This window comes from Centroberyx gerrardi, chromosome 23, assembly GCF_048128805.1.
Source record: "Centroberyx gerrardi isolate f3 chromosome 23, fCenGer3.hap1.cur.20231027, whole genome shotgun sequence".
NCBI classification, from domain to species: domain Eukaryota; kingdom Metazoa; phylum Chordata; class Actinopteri; order Beryciformes; family Berycidae; genus Centroberyx; species Centroberyx gerrardi.
Window position 1 is genome coordinate 578,072 of NC_136019.1, and position 17,284 is coordinate 595,355.

The 17,284-nt window shown below is 40.4% G+C and overlaps 2 protein-coding genes and 2 long non-coding RNA genes across 9 annotated transcripts in view; 1 reads left to right on the top strand and 3 right to left on the bottom strand.

Annotated features, from left to right (window-relative positions):
- The window catches only part of LOC144543536 (junctional adhesion molecule-like), a 59,557-nt gene that overhangs the window by 22,869 nt on the left and 19,404 nt on the right, over positions 1 to 17,284 (bottom strand). The window lies entirely within an intron of this gene.
- LOC139912643 (Fc receptor-like protein 5) overlaps positions 1 to 17,284 on the top strand; it is a 33,054-nt gene that overhangs the window by 11,818 nt on the left and 3,952 nt on the right. The gene's annotated exons all lie outside the window — the stretch shown is intronic.
- On the bottom strand, positions 2,521 to 4,075 carry LOC144543537 (uncharacterized). Of its 2 annotated transcripts, XR_013507976.1 has the most exons (3): positions 3,806 to 3,820; positions 3,330 to 3,744; positions 2,521 to 2,918 (listed from the first exon to the last, which is right to left on the bottom strand). It is a non-coding gene; the product is annotated as an uncharacterized LOC144543537 (long non-coding RNA). The 2 variants fall into 2 exon arrangements; XR_013507975.1 differs by having other exon boundaries at positions 3,330 to 4,075.
- On the bottom strand, positions 8,599 to 10,573 carry LOC144543538 (uncharacterized). Of its 4 annotated transcripts, none has more exons than XR_013507980.1 (3): positions 10,462 to 10,573; positions 9,882 to 10,232; positions 8,599 to 9,049 (listed from the first exon to the last, which is right to left on the bottom strand). It is a non-coding gene; the product is annotated as an uncharacterized LOC144543538 (long non-coding RNA). The 4 variants fall into 4 exon arrangements; XR_013507979.1 differs by lacking the exon at positions 10,462 to 10,573 and adding an exon at positions 10,406 to 10,441; XR_013507978.1 differs by lacking the exon at positions 10,462 to 10,573 and adding an exon at positions 10,358 to 10,374 and having other exon boundaries at positions 9,882 to 10,296.

Here is a 17,284-nt window from a genome sequence, read left to right on the forward strand (position 1 = left end):
AGAAAAACCTCCATTTCCTCATCATCAAACTCATGTTGGCGTGTGGTCGGAATGAATTTAAGACCATAACAGTTAACTAGAGCCCAAAAATAATGTCTAGAGAAAATAGAGAAACATTTAAAAAAAAGAAAAGAAAATCAAAGTCTGAATTTAGGCAAAAACGAGGGCTTAATCTGCATGAATGACCTAAAATCAAAATAGAAGAATTTGTCTTTATTACAAGGGGGATTCAAGGAGATACTGTGGTGAAAATTTCAAGTTGAAGGTAAATCAATAACGTGGTTAAAAAACTATGACAAGATCCCCAGTTGAAAATTAAACCTTTAAAATTAAACCTTTTAGAAAGTCTCTCAGCTGAACTCACCTGATTCTTCAACCTTGAGGATGATGATGCTGCTGGGCTCAGCCTTAATATTGGCTCTCTTTCGGCGTCTTGTATTGTGTGTTACAACACGACACTCGTATGTTCCAGTATCATTCCTGGTCACATTCTTAAGAATTAAAGACAGGTTGCCGTTCCTCATTTCTCCGTCAATCAGCTCCACCCGGCCCACAAAAGATGGATTCTGGTGGGTCCGATCCGAGAGTCTGTCTCGGTAAAAGAAGACATATTCTCCCTCCAGGTCAGTTCTGGTCCACTCCAACACTTCGATGGAGACATTGTTGGGAACCTCACACTTCAGAATGACATCCTGTCCAGGGCGCGCTGTTAGCTCTTGAGGAGAATGGAAAAAAATTCACAGCTGAAAATTCAACTATAGCTTACAACTCAAGAAATACTTCAATTGTAACATAATTTACATGAACTAATGTGCTAATCAAATGTGTTAACAAGAATACAGTGATGAGACTATAAAACACAGCAACTGGTAACTTGTAAAACTGTACTTTCCCAACACTGCACACACACAACATTTCAAATGAACAGCTCACCTTCAGAGGAAAATGCCAGGTGAAAGATGTACAGCCCAGTCATTAGAGACAAGAATGACGCAGCCATGGGAGTGGAGAGAGGTGGGGCAAATCTTGCTGCTGTTTCTGAACAAGACGCTGGTAGCACACGGCATTTGTAGACAACATTCCCGAGATGGGCTTCTCGGTATAGGCCTAAACCGGCATTTGAAGACAACATTGCAAGAGTGTTGTCTACTTGCAATGTTGTCTTCAAATGCCGGTATAGGGCTTACCCGAAAGATGTTGGCAGCGTTTCTTACAGGTAAGATAGGACAGGTTTAAAATATGTTATATATGTATATATATATATATATATATACTGTATTTCTATGTGTAATAAGTCATGATTCACAATGTGTGATGATATTGAAATGTTCCAAACTCTTCTCCAAATCACATTTCACATTTGTATTTCAGATCTATATTCCACACTGTAGTTATGCCCATTGGTATGAGTTGTAAATAATATACTGTAATGGCTCGCAACTCTTGTTGAATGCTCCCAACAAATTGATTTAGTTACACAGACAACGTTTCGATCCCGATGGGATCCCGAACATTGGCAGGGTGACTACACTTACACCCACACCCATATGACTAACCAATTCCACCTGGGGGCGGAGGGGTGGACCCAAAACCAATTTCACTCCGGCAGGCTGCAAATACACAGATGGATATAACGCACCTGACAAGCTTCCAGTTCTGCGTCCTGCTGTCCACATTCAGCTCCATCTCTGCGTACTCCGACGTGCTGTTTGGGATTTTGCAGAACAAGGAGACGGACTCGGGATTTTAGTCGGCCAGGATCAATGACTTGTGCAGAACCACAGAGAGAGAGAAGGAAGTTCGATTCCATCTACAAGGACACTGTCTGTGCGACTGAGGCTCCAAGTGGGCGGTTGTTGTATTTCATAACTACATAGTACTAAATACTAGTTTACAACAAAAAAAAAACAACTATTTTAGTGTGGAGTTACTTTTTAACTTAGACAGTTTGAAGCCATTCTCTATTTTTTCCCCCTCTTGTTTACCACAAGTCTCCCATCAAGAGGTAATCTGCTGACACGTTTCCAGATTACGTCAGTCTGCTTTGCTACTGTGATTCAGTCAAAGATTTTGATGTCACCGAATCAGTCGTGGAAAGGCTTGTGTTCAGACCCTTTATGAATTGCCTAGTGCAGATTTAATCAACAACACTCACACACAGTAAATTCCCCAACCGTTTCATTTTTTTTCTCTTTATATTCAGAGGAATTTCTTATTAAACCCAACTGACTCCCTCTTGTTCACTCTCGTCTATTGTTGGCTGAACTTGTTTCTTGTGCCATCAGATGAGACGAGTATCAACAGGTTCAGCCACAGTTTCTGGTAAACTACTTTTAGATTCTCTTCAGCAGAAAGAGAACTGAACCCGACATCTTGCTCACCATGTACAATACAGAAACAGACATTTATAATAATTATATTATATAATAATAACCTTTATATATAGAGCATTGCTGAAACCAGTGTTACAAAGTGCTTTACAAAATAAATGAAGAGTAAGAATCACACGAAAGCTTCACATACAGAGGAGGAATCCCAACTTTATAGACCTTCCTTTGTGGGGACACCACAGGTACACACATACATACATACATATACATATAAATATATAAATACAGTATATACACACACACATATATACACAGGTAAAAGGTGTATATTTGATAAATATTATTAAATAAAAACATTTCAAAAAACAAAAAAGTCATTTTTGTCTTCAGACACTGTCGACAGACACTTGTCTTATAACCATAAAACAGCCTTAAGTCAGGTCTAAAGCGCTCTGTGACATTTCAGACGAGCTCAGACGAGGCCAACAACAATCACACCTAAAAAAAAAACAGCTAAACTTGCTCCCACTGCAGCATGTCCACGACTGGCATGTCCATCTATGGTATCTGAATGTCCATCCATGGCACCTGAGAAGCAGAAAACAGATCTGTCAGGTAAATAATAACTGGCTAGAAGAAAAACCTCCATTTCCTCATCATCAAACTCATGTTGGCGTGTGGTCGGAATGAATTTAAGACCGTAACAGTTAACTAGAGCCCAAAAATAATGTCTAGAGAAAATAGAGAAACATTTAAAAAAAAGAAAAGAAAATCAAAGTCTGAATTTAGGCAAAAACGAGGGCTTAATCTGCATGAATGACCTAAAATCAAAATAGAAGAATTTGTCTTTATTACAAGGGGGATTCAAGGAGATACTGTGGTGAAAATTTCAAGTTGAAGGTAAATCAATAACGTGGTTAAAAAACTATGACAAGATCCCCAGTTGAAAATTAAACCTTTAAAATTAAACCTTTTAGAAAGTCTCTCAGCTGAACTCACCTGATTCTTCAACCTTGAGGATGATGATGCTGCTGGGCTCAGCCTTAATATTGGCTCTCTTTCGGCGTCTTGTATTGTGTGTTACAACACGACACTCGTATGTTCCAGTATCGTTCCTGGTCACATTCTTAAGAATTAAAGACAGGTTGCCGTTCCTCGTTTCTCCGTCAATCAGCTCCACCCGGCCCACAAAAGATGGATTCTGGTGGGTCCGATCCGAGAGTCTGTCTCGGTAAAAGAAGACATATTCTCCCTCCAGGTCAGTTCTGGTCCACTCCAACACTTCGATGGAGACATTGTTGGGAACCTCACACTTCAGAATGACATCCTGTCCAGGGCGCGCTGTTAGCTCTTGAGGAGAATGGAAAAAAATTCACAGCTGAAAATTCAACTATAGCTTACAACTCAAGAAATACTTCAATTGTAACATAATTTACATGAACTAATGTGCTAATCAAATGTGTTAACAAGAATACAGTGATGAGACTATAAAACACAGCAACTGGTAACTTGTAAAACTGTACTTTCCCAACACTGCACACACACAACATTTCAAATGAACAGCTCACCTTCAGAGGAAAATGCCAGGTGAAAGATGTACAGCCCAGTCATTAGAGACAAGAATGACGCAGCCATGGGAGTGGAGAGAGGTGGGGCAAATCTTGCTGCTGTTTCTGAACAAGACGCTGGTAGCACACGGCATTTGTAGACAACATTCCCGAGATGGGCTTCTCGGTATAGGCCTAAACCGGCATTTGAAGACAACATTGCAAGAGTGTTGTCTACTTGCAATGTTGTCTTCAAATGCCGGTATAGGGCTTACCCGAAAGATGTTGGCAGCGTTTCTTACAGGTAAGATAGGACAGGTTTAAAATATGTTATATATGTATATATATATATATATATATATATATATACTGTATTTCTATGTGTAATAAGTCATGATTCACAATGTGTGATGATATTGAAATGTTCCAAACTCTTCTCCAAATCACATTTCACATTTGTATTTCAGATCTATATTCCACACTGTAGTTATGCCCATTGGCATGAGTTGTAAATAATATACTGTAATGGCTCGCAACTCTTGTTGAATGCTCCCAACAAATTGATTTAGTTACACAGACAACGTTTCGATCCCGATGGGATCCCGAACATTGGCAGGGTGACTACACTTACACCCACACCCATATGACTAACCAATTCCACCTGGTGGCGGAGGGGTGGACCCAAAACCAATTTCACTCCGGCAGGCTGCAAATACACAGATGGATATAACGCACCTGACAAGCTTCCAGTTCTGCGTCCTGCTGTCCACATTCAGCTCCATCTCTGCGTACTCCGACGTGCTGTTTGGGATTTCGCAGAACAAGGAGACGGACTCAGGATTTTAGTCGGCCAGGATCAATGACTTGTGCAGAACCACAGAGAGAGAGAAGGAAGTTCGATTCCATCTACAAGGACTCTGTCTGTGCGACTGAGGCTCCAAGTGGGCGGTTGTTGTATTTCATAACTACATAGTACTAAATACTAGTTTACAACAAAAAAACCCCAACTATTTTAGTGTGGAGTTACTTTTTAACTTAGACAGTTTGAAGCCATTCTCTATTTTTTCCCCCTCTTGTTTACCACAAGTCTCCCATCAAGAGGTAATCTGCTGACGCGTTTCCAGATTACGTCAGTCTGCTTTGCTGCTGTGATTCAGTCAAAGATTTTGATGTCACCGAATCAGTCGTGGAAAGGCTTGTGTTCAGACCCTTTATGAATCGCCTAGTGCAGATTTAATCAACAACACTCACACACAGTAAATTCCCCAACCGTTTCATTTTTTTTCTCTTTATATTCAGAGGAATTTCTTATTAAACCCAACTGACTCCCTCTTGTTCACTCTCGTCTACTGTTAGCTGACAACCAGCAACAACAGAGCCACAAGGTATGGCGCTTTTTCTTCGAAGCAACAAACCCTGCATCCATGCACACACACACACACACACACCTGGGACTGTTGCCAGGGACACAGGTGTGGTGCGTTGCGGCTCATCTCTGATTGGCTGAACTTGTTTCTTGTGCCATCAGATGAGACGAGTATCAACAGGTTCAGCCACAGTTTCTGGTAAACTACTTTTAGATTCTCTTCAGCAGAAAGAGAACTGAACCCGACATCTTGCTCACCATGTACAATACAGAAACAGACATTTATAATAATTATATTATATAATAATAACCTTTATTTATAGAGCATTGCTGAAACCAGTGTTACAAAGTGCTTTACAAAATAAATGAAGAGTAAGAATCACACGAAAGCTTCACATACAGAGGAGGAATCCCAACTTTATAGACCTTTGTGGGGACACCACAGGTACACACATACATACATACATATACATATAAATATATAAATACAGTATATACACACACACATATATACACAGGTATAAGGTGTATATTTGATTCATAATATTAAATAAAAACATTTCAAAAAACAAAACTGTACAGTGCATACAGTACGTCATTTTTGTCTTCAGACACTGTCGACAGACACTTGTCTTATAACCATAAAACAGCCTTAAGTCAGGTCTAAAGCGCTCTGTGACATTTCAGACGAGCTCTTGGTCACTTGTTTCATCAGCAGCTGTCACATCTGAACTGTTGGTCAGATGGTCTTTTTTACGTTTTCTGAATTGCACAAGGCCAACAACAATCACACCTAAAAAAAAAACAGCTAAACTTGCTCCCACTGCAGCATGTCCACGACTGGCATGTCCATCTGTGGTATCTGAATGTCCATCCATGGCACCTGAGAAGCAGAAAGCAGATCTGTCAGGTAAATAATAACTGGCTAGAAGAAAAACCTCCATTTCCTCATCATCAAACTCATGTTGGCGTGTGGTCGGAATGAATTTAAGACCGTAACAGTTAACTAGAGCCCAAAAATAATGTCTAGAGAAAATAGAGAAACATTTAAAAAAAGAAAAGAAAATCAAAGTCTGAATTTAGGCAAAAACAAGTGCTTAATCTGCATTAATGACCTAAAATCAAAATAGAAGAATTTGTCTTTATTACAAGGGGGATTCAAGGAGATACTGTGGTGAAAATTTCAAGTTGAAGGTAAATCAATAACGTGGTTAAAAAACTATGACAAGATCCCCAGTTGAAAATGAAACCTTTAAAATTAAACCTTTTAGAAAGTCTCTCAGCTGAACTCACCTGATTCTTCAACCTTGAGGATGAAGATGCTGCTATTGGCTCTTCTATCGCCTGTTACAAAACGACACTCGTATGTTCCAGTATCGTTCCTGGTCACATTCTTAAGAATTAAAGACAGGTTGCCGTTCCTCATTTCTCTGTCAATCAGCTCCACTCGGCCCACAAAAGATGGATTCTGGTAGGATGGATATGAGCGCCCCTCTCGGTAAAAGGAGACATATGACTCTAGGTCAGTTCTGGTCCACTCCAACACTTCGACGGAGACATTGTTGGGACCCTCACACTTCAGAATGACATCCTGTCCAGGGCGCACTGTTAGCTCTTGAGGAGAATGGAAAAAAATTCACAGCTGAAAATTCAACTATAACCTACAACTCAAGAATACAGGGATGAGACTATAAAACACAGCAACTGGTAACTTGTAAAACTGTACTTTCCCAACACTGCACACACACAACATTTCAAATGAACAGCTCACCTTCAGAGGAAAATGCCAGGTGAAAGATGTACAGCCCAGTCATTAGAGACAAGAATGACGCAGCCATGGGAGTGGAGAGAGGTGGGGCAAATCTTGCTGCTGTTTCTGAACAAGAGGCTGGTAGCACATGGCATTTGTAGACAACATTCCCGAGATGGGCTTCTCGGTATAGGCCTAAACCGACATTTGAAGACAACATTGCAAGAGTGTTGTCTACTTGCAATGTTGTCTTCAAATGCCGGTATAGGGCTTACCCGAAAGATGTTGGCAGCGTTTCTTACAGGTAAGATAGGACAGGTTTAAAATATGTTATATATGTATATATATATATATATACTGTATTTCTATGTGTAATAAGTCATGATTCACAATGTGTGATGATATTGAAATGTTCCAAACTCTTCTCCAAATCACATTTCACATTTGTATTTCAGATCTATATTCCACACTGTAGTTATGCCCATTGGTATGAGTTGTAAATAATATACTGTAATGGCTCGCAACTCTTGTTGAATGCTCCCAACAAATTTATTTAGTTACACAGACAACGTTTCGATCCCAATGGGATCCCGAACATTGGCAGGGTGACTACACTTACACCCACACCCATATGACTAACCAATTCCACCTGGTGGCGGAGGGGTGGACCCAAAACCAATTTCACTCCGGCAGGCTGCAAATACACAGATGGATATAACGCACCTGACAAGCTTCCAGTTCTGCGTCCTGCTGTCCACATTCAGCTCCATCTCTGCGTACTCCGACGTGCTGTTTGGGATTTTGCAGAACAAGGAGACGGACTCAGGATTTTAGTCGGATCAGGATCAATGACTTGTGCAGAACCACAGAGAGAGAGAAGGAAGTTCGATTCCATCTACAAGGACATTGTCTGTGCGACTGAGGCTCCAAGTGGGCGGTTGTTGTATTTCATAACTACATAGTACTAAATACTAGTTTACAACAAAAAAAAAACAACTATTTTAGTGTGGAGTTACTTTTTAACTTAGACAGTTTGAAGCCATTCTCTATTTTTTCCCCCTCTTGTTTACCACAAGTCTCCCATCAAGAGGTAATCTGCTGACGCGTTTCCAGATTACGTCAGTCTGCTTTGCTACTGTGATTCAGTCAAAGATTTTGATGTCACCGAATCAGTCGTGGAAAGGCTTGTGTTCAGACCCTTTATGAATTGCCTAGTGCAGATTTAATCAACAACACTCACACACAGTGAATTCCCCAACCGTTTCATTTTTTTTCTCTTTATATTCAGAGGAATTTCTTATTAAACCCAACTGACTCCCTCTTGTTCACTCTCGTCTATTGTTGGCTGAACTTGTTTCTTGTGCCATCAGATGAGACGAGTATCAACAGGTTCAGCCACAGTTTCTGGTAAACTACTTTTAGATTCTCTTCAGCAGAAAGAGAACTGAACCCGACATCTTGCTCACCATGTACAATACAGAAACAGACATTTATAATAATTATATTATATAATAATAACCTTTATTTATAGAGCATTGCTGAAACCAGTGTTACAAAGTGCTTTACAAAATAAATGAAGAGTAAGAATCACACGAAAGCTTCACATACAGAGGAGGAATCCCAACTTTATAGACCTTCCTTTGTGGGGACACCACAGGTACACACATACATACATACATATACATATAAATATATAAATACAGTATATACACACACACATATATACACAGGTAAAAGGTGTATATTTGATAAATATTATTAAATAAAAACATTTCAAAAAACAAAAAAGTCATTTTTGTCTTCAGACACTGTCGACAGACACTTGTCTTATAACCATAAAACAGCCTTAAGTCAGGTCTAAACCGCTCTGTGACATTTCAGACGAGCTCTTGGTCACTTGTTTCATCAGCAGCTGTCACATCTGAACTGTTGGTCAGATGGTCTTTTTTACGTTTTCTGAATTGCACAAGGCCAACAACAATCACACCAAAAAAAAAAACAGCTAAACTTGCTCCCACTGCAGCATGTCCACGACTGGCATGTCCATCTGTGGTATCTGAGAAGCAGAAAGCAGATCTGTCAGGTAAATAATAACTGGCTAGAAGAAAAACCTCCATTTCCTCATCATCAAACCAAGGTTATTATCATTAACGAAAACTAACGAAATAACGAAAACTAGGTGTGAAAAAACATTTTTGTTAACTGAAATAAAAATAAAAACGAGGTTTTACAAAAAAATTAAACTAAAATTATTGAGAAAATGTCTTTAGTTTTCGTCTTTGTCAATTTATTTCATACGTAAGCCTAGTATTTTGGGTGGATATGAAATCTATCTTCCAATAAAAACAAATACCCCATATTACAAAAAAAGACTAACACTAACACTGAAACTAATGAAAACTAAACTAAAACTAAGCATTTTCAAAAAATAAAAACTAAACTAAACTGGCAAACCCGCTTTAAAAACTAATTAAAACTAACTGAAATTGAAAACAAAAAGTCAAAACGAAATAAAAATTAAAACTAATGAAAAATGCAAAACTATAATAACCTTGCATCAAACTCATGTTGGCGTGTGGTCGGAATGAATTTAAGACCATAACAGTTAACTAGAGCCCAAAAATAATGTCTAGAGAAAATAGAGAAACATTTAAAAAGAAAATCAAAGTCTGAATTTAGGCAAAAACGAGGGCTTAATCTGCATGAATGACCTAAAATCAAATAGAAGAATTTGTCTTTATTACAAGGGGGATTCAAGGAGATACTGTGGTGAAAATTTCAAGTAGAAGGTAAATCAATAACGTGGTTAAAAAACTATGACAAGATCCCCAGTTGAAAATTAAACCTTTAAAATTAAACCTTTTAGAAAGTCTCTCAGCTGAACTCACCTGGTTCTTCAACCTTGAGGATGATGATGCTGCTGGGCTCAGCCTTAATATTGGCTCTCTTTCGGCGTCTTGTATTGTGTGTTGCAAAACGACACTCGTATGTTCCAGTATCGTTCCTGGTCACATTCTTAAGAATTAAAGACAGGTTGCCGTTCCTCATTTCTCCGTCAATCAGCTCCACCCGGCCCACAAAAGATGGATTCTGGTGGGTCCGATCCGAGAGTCTGTCTCGGTAAAAGAAGACATATTCTCCCTCCAGGTCAGTTCTGGTCCACTCCAACACTTCGACGGAGACATTGTTGGGAACCTCACACTTCAGAATGACATCCTGTCCAGGGCGCGCTGTTAGCTCTTGAGGAGAATGGAAAAAAATTCACAGCTGAAAATTCAACTATAGCTTACAACTCAAGAAATACTTCAATTGTAACATAATTTACATGAACTAATGTGCTAATCAAATGTGTTAACAAGAATACAGTGATGAGACTATAAAACACAGCAACTGGTAACTTGTAAAACTATACTTTCAAAGTGGCTTCCCAACACTGCACACACACAACATTTCAAACGAACAGCTCACCTTCAGAGGAAAATGCCAGGTGAAAGATGTACAGCCCAGTCATTAGAGACAAGAATGACGCAGCCATGGGAGTGGAGAGAGGTGGGGCAAATCTTGCTGCTGTTTCTGAACAAGACGCTGTTAGCACATGGCATTTGTAGACAACATTCCCGGGATAGGCCTCTCGGTACAGGCCTCTCGGTATAGGCCTCTCGGTACAGGCCTCTCGGTATAGGCCTCTCGGTATAGGCCTATCCGGCATTTGTAGACAACATTCCCGGTATAGGCCTCTCGGTACAGGCCTCTCGGTATAGGCCTCTCGGTATAGGCCTATCCGGCATTTGTAGACAACATTCCCGGTATAGGCCTCTCGGTACAGGCCTCTCGGTACAAGCCTCTCGGTACAGGCCTCTCGGTACAAGCCTCTCGGTACAGGCCTCTCGGTATAGGCCTCTCGGTACAGGCCTCTCGGTACAGGCCTCTCGGTATAGGCCTACCGGCATTTGTAGACAACAATCCGAGAGTGTTGTCTACAAATGCCGGTATAGGCCTTACCCGAAAGATGTTGGCAGCGTTTCCTATGGGTAAGATAGGACAGGTTTAAAATATGTTATATATGTATATATATATATATATACTGTATATCTATGTGTAATAAGTCATGATTCACAATGTGTGATGATATTGAAATGTTCCAAACTCTTCTCCAAATGACATTTCACATTTGTATTTCAGATCTATATTCCACACTGTAGTTATACCCATTGGCATGAGTTGTAAATAATATACTGTAATGGCTCGCAACTCTTGTTGAATACTCCCAACAAATTGATTTAGTTACATAGACAATGTTTCGATCCCGATGGGACCTTTGTCAGGTAAACCCAAACATTGGCAAGGTGACTACACTTACACCCACACCCATATGACTAATCCATTCCACCTGGTGGCGGAGGGGTGGACCCAAAACCAATTTCCCTCCAGCAGGCTGCAAATACAAAGCATGACATCATAACACAAGAAAAAACATAATATGTATCGCATCGATCATTGTATTGAAAAAGTAAATACTAAAAATCTAAATAGTAGACAAGATAGTAGAAGGTGAATCATAACAGAGTGGATGCAAACTTAATCCCATTGAAATGGTCTAAGAGGTACAGCATGTCCGCCGGGTGCCATGACTATAGTTCATACAATTGCCTAATATAAGAAAACTTCTCAATTGGCTATAAAAAACTACCTCTGTAACAAAAAAATCTATTGGATTATATATCATATCAGGTTAAGACTATTTGTTGTCCTCAGTATTAATATATATTCTACAATTTATAAATTGCAAGTTCAACAATTAGAGTTTACAAATATAATGTTGAGAAATTCAGATCCTCCCTAGGTCAGGAAACATATTTATAAATAGGGTCTAATATCAAATTCCTCATTTAGTCCCATGGGTGCCATAGTTCCAAGATGATGAATCCACCACAGTTCTGTTTTCAATAATAGTTGATCTACATTGCCCCCTCTTCTTGGGATGGAGACTTGCTCAAACCCAGTGTATCGTAAAGTGGAGACACCGTGAGGCGCAGTGTTGAAACCGGACTCCTGTCACCCCCGTTCCTGATTGTGCTCCTGTGTTCTGCGATGCGCATTTTCAGCGCCCATCTTGTTTTCCCTACATATGCTTTAACACATGGACACTTGAGCAGGTAAATTACATTTGTAGTTGTACATGTTATTTTTTTCCTGATGTTAATCTTCTTCCCTGTTAACGGATGATGAAAGAAGGTGCATTTCGTTGTAAAATGACTCTAAAGAGATCTCTGAAGTTTATGCAGTGCAAGAGGAAGTGCAGCTCCGTCTCCACCTCTGCCTGTGAGCAGAGTGAACACAGCCGCTCCTCTCTGGGTTGCCAGGTCTGCCGGTGTCGGCCTGTTTCTACAGCCAGGCTGTGTTCACTGAGTCTGTATCCTGTCAAGGATTTTCTCTGTTTTTTCTCAGTCACGATGGTCACGTAATCTGCCATTGTGTACTGTCTGTTTAGGGCCAAATAAGTTTCCAGTTTGCTTATGGATTGTGTTAGTCCTCTCCAATATGTTTCATATTTTTCTTTATGGACTGAGGTCTGTCCTGAGCTCTGTCCTGAGCTCTGTCCTGAGCTCTGTCCTGAGGTCTGTCCTGAGCTCTGTCCTGAGGTCTGTCCTGAGCTCTGTCCTGAGCTCTGTCCTGAGGTCTGTCTGTCCTGAGGTCTGTCTGTCCTGAGGTCTGTCCTGAGGTCTGTCTGTCCTGAGCTCTGTCCTGAACTCTGTCCTGAGGTCTGTCCTGAGCTCTGTCCTGAGTTCTGTCTGTCCTGAGGTCTGTCCTGAGCGCTGTTCTGAGGTCTGTCCTGAGGTTCGTCCTGAGCTCTGTCCTGAGGTCTGTCTGTCCTGAGGTCTGTCCTTAGGTCTGTCTGTCCTGACCTAAAATTTGATGGCTCGTTTTTAAATATTGATTATTAATGGATATTGGCCTAATTCTGCCCTGCATGCAGAGTTCGGGGCATTTCTTTGTACCCCCAGTATGGACTTGCAGAACTCTACATCAATCAGACTTTTGAAAACACAATGGATCCGGGAATACTTTGAAAAACAGGGGAGAAAGGCGTGGGGTAGACTATCAGACTATTGTAATACACAACCACGCTTTGAAATCACTTTCTCCTCTAAGAAGATATACTGTTTTCTTTTATCCGGGGGATAAAAGATAGAAAGTCTATGACGGTGCCAGCTGTGGTTGATAGAGTTGTGAGGCTATTGCAAAGCCTCTATAGGCTAGTTATGTCGGTGCAACCAGGAAACCTGAAGATAGGCGTGTCGTGTCAGATTCAATGTCAGGCCGTCTACTATGTGCTTGTCAAGGCAGAAACTGGGCAGGTAAAATATGTGTTGTACCACAGTCCAACCACTCTGCACTTTAACATGAACCTGGCCCTCCTTCATTCACTATAATCTCCCTGGCTCTCAAACCGGAATGACAGCATATATTGCCAAAGGTGGCAATAAATCATATAGCCTATGTAACTGTGGGTGTGCTCACCTCCAACGTGAAGAAAATAACAGCAGCATTAAGAAGTTATAAAAAGAGACTTACTGTAGTATAGTCTATCACAAAAAAACTCTGGACTAAACAGTACTTGGCCACCTATTGTTGTAGGTAATCCTCTTCTTCTGAACCAAACTGCCTTACCATCAATACAAGTGCACCAAATTTTGCAGGGTGGTCAAAAGGTTGATATTATCACCTGAAGCAGTCGAACCTTTGTTGAAATTTAAGAAACGAGATTCAACCCGTCTCCCCTTTGCCCCCTTTGTTATATTGTTAGTAATTGAGTTAAAGATGATATTTATGGATCAATTAGAAAGTTCACCACCAGTCAATAAACGTATGAACTTCGCATTGGTACAGGTTCAATTCATCTTTACTGTCCAAAAGAGAGATCAAAGTGGAGTCATCAGAATGTTTAATAATGAAATGATTTGGAATGGAAGTGAAACGGAGTAATGGTGAACTGACAAACTCCTGCAGGGCACCACAGTTGGTTTCCCAGCAAGCTGAGAGACTATAGTTAACCATAATACACTGTGTTCTGTTGGTGAGAAATGCACTGTACCAGTGAATGATATGGATCAACCTTGAGTTGTTACATCTTTATAATTTTTATTTAAAAAATCAAAATCTAGGAAGAGAATTATTTATCAACCAGATGCGTGAGTGTGACAATTGCATCCTCAGTACTACAACCAATCTTATATGCAAATTGGTATGGGTCTTGTTTACTACTTCTTGACCTAGTAAGATTTTGCAAAGTGATGCATGATGTCTTCCACATAGCTGGGATAGTATGTTCACCAGCAGACCACCGAAAAACTGGTTGCCAAGCTGGGGCCAATTCTGGGGGGGGTCACGCCCCCATTCACATCAATGGAGCTGAAGTGGAGAGAGTCTCCTGCTTCAAGTTCCTCGGTGTGTTCATCAATGATGACTTCTCCTGGTCCAGGCAATCGGACGCGGTAGTAAAAACTGCCCAAAAGCGCCTATACTTCCTGAGGAGACGCAAGAAGTTTGGAATGTCTGTCAAAACTCTCACTAATTTCTACAGGTGCACCATGGAGAGCATTCTCACTGGCTGCATTACTACCTGGTATGGCAGCTGCTCGTAAGGCCCTCCAGAGGGTGGTGAAGACAGCGGAGCGCATCATTGGCTGCCACCTCCCCACCGTGCAAAGCATATACCGTACACGATGCCTCAGGAAAGCACGGAAAATCATAAAAGACTTCAGCCACCCAAGCCGTGAACTGTTCTCTCTGCTGCTGTCCGGTAGACGTTACCGAAGCGTCCGGGCACGGACTACCAGACTCACCAACAGTTTTTACCCCCAGGCCATCAGGCTTCTCAACCAGCAGTGATCACATTGATCACATGATCACCTCAATGGGTAGGAAAAGCAGGTGTGAAAGGCCCAGGCCAGGGATCTCCTCCTACTCCTCCTCCCCCATACTCACCCACAGAATAGCACTCCTACACTTTATATTTAATACTCCTTTATAATATTTAATACTCTTATTCTTACTGTCCATATTGCCCATCTTTACTGGCTCTGGAACTGCTGTACTTTTGCTATTTTTGCCCTTATTTGTGACTCTTTTTAACATTTAATATTTATTTATTTATTTATTTTCTTATGCCTACTACGTAGTTGTTGCTTGCCTACAATTTCATTGTTCAGAATGACCTTGTGTGATACTGTGCATTTGATAAATAAAACACTTTGACTTTGACTTTGATTCACTATAAACAGTACTTGGATATCTGAGGCAATTGTCAATTTAAACCACTAGATGTCGGCAGAGAGCCACTCTCCAACCAGCAGGATGGTAGAATGGTCCATTACATATCTTCAGTTTATAGCACATTACATGCAACATTAACAAACAGCTGACAGAATACAGCACCGTTAGCAATCATAGCTTACAGCATTTACATACATAGAAACACTGCTGATACAACAATGTGATTTATTGTTACATTTATTGTTGCCATCATAAATAGATTTTACTATATACAGTATATATCACCATGCATCACTGTATGGCAGCAATGCATGTATACCTAGTAGATGAAGTTTAATTTTTCCAGTAATGCAACTTTAACTTGCTTATATTGTTTAGATACTGCTTAACAAAGAACAGACATGATTTGTAGAAAATTATTTTGTAAGCAGTGATGTATTTTGATAGTGTTCAGCTATAGAGGAGTGATGTAGTTTGATAGTGTTCAGCTATAGAGGAGTGATGTAGTTTGATAGTCTTCAGTTATAGAGTGCATTTAGCTCTTGATGACCATGTTGCTGTGGTAAAATCAAAAGGAGGCAGGTACAAAATCACATCCTGTTCATTTCCTTTCAGCAGAACCACATGTATCAGCTCCAGGAAGACGCTGGTGATTTCCATTTAGATTTGTTTATTAACGCAGCCATACCCAGGCTACTGAAGGCCGATGCCAAAACAAGAAATACAACTCTTTTTGTAATAACCTCACCAAACTCTCTGTCCTACATGAGAAGCAACAAGAGAGGTTGCAACTTAGAGTGCGAACCCATCTAACAGATAACAAGTCCCGCCCCCAAACCATAACACCACCAACCACAAGGGCAGCCTGGCCCAAACATACAGGCAGTAACTATGATTGACAGCCTGGCAATGACTTACTTCACATCACCTGAAATACCTCTGTCAGCTCTCCATAAGATAGAGGGGGTCTCCATTGTTAATTGAGAACAACTCTGTCTCTCAACAATTTCAAATACACACCCAGGACCTGTCTGATCAACCAAGCACTTTCAAGTTTGGCCTCACACACACACACACACACACACACACACACACACACACACACACACACACACACACACACACACCTGTGTTCCCCCATTTTCTCCATCAGGGTTAGTTTCCTTGTAATTTAATGCATCTTGCAGCTATGCACGGTTGTTCTACTACTTCTCACCATGTTGTTGTGTTTTAGACTGTGGTACCAGTTCTGTCTTTGCTTGTCATCCTGATTCATTTTGAGGTGAGATATTTTATAATTTAACTCACCTGCGCAAATTAAAGTCGTTTGCATTTCCTCTTCCTGTGTTATTTATCACTGTGGTTTTATCTCTTCAATTATATGTTTTATTGTGGTGCAAATAAACGAAACTAAATAACCTGTTTCCTCGAAGTTGTTGAAGAGAAAACCACACAGACACTCTGACATACAGTCATACATACAAAGAGGAAGGGGGTGGGATTTATTTGGTGTGACCTGGTAAGATTCGGTGTTGATCTCATATCACCAAACTGTAGAATGGAGGTCACATCTCTACAATGGCTGCTCTGTAAGTAGAATCTGTGTGTGTGTGTGTGTGTGTGTTGATTTTCAAAGATGATTCACTGATGCGTCCCAGTCATCAGAGAGACCCAGAGTTGAAGCTCAAGCTTGCTGCAGCAGAATTTAACTTATCTTAGTCTTTGTTTTAGCTTGTTGAAGGCTGATGAGTGACTAGTCAGAGCTTTGGTCTGGGGGTCAGTGCTGTTTCTCAGATCACAGGGGATTAGATGTTCAATCAGTGAAGTCACATTTATGAAAGGCAAACATCAATCCACTACCAGCTGATCTTTGGAGTCTGAGAGCTACATCTACAAGTATTCATCCTGCATCTACCCTGCATTAATACTGCAAACAATTCATTCTTTAACATTATACAGGAGATCTAAATTAGTATCCTGTAAAACAAAATACAATTTGTCTTGGGAATGGAAG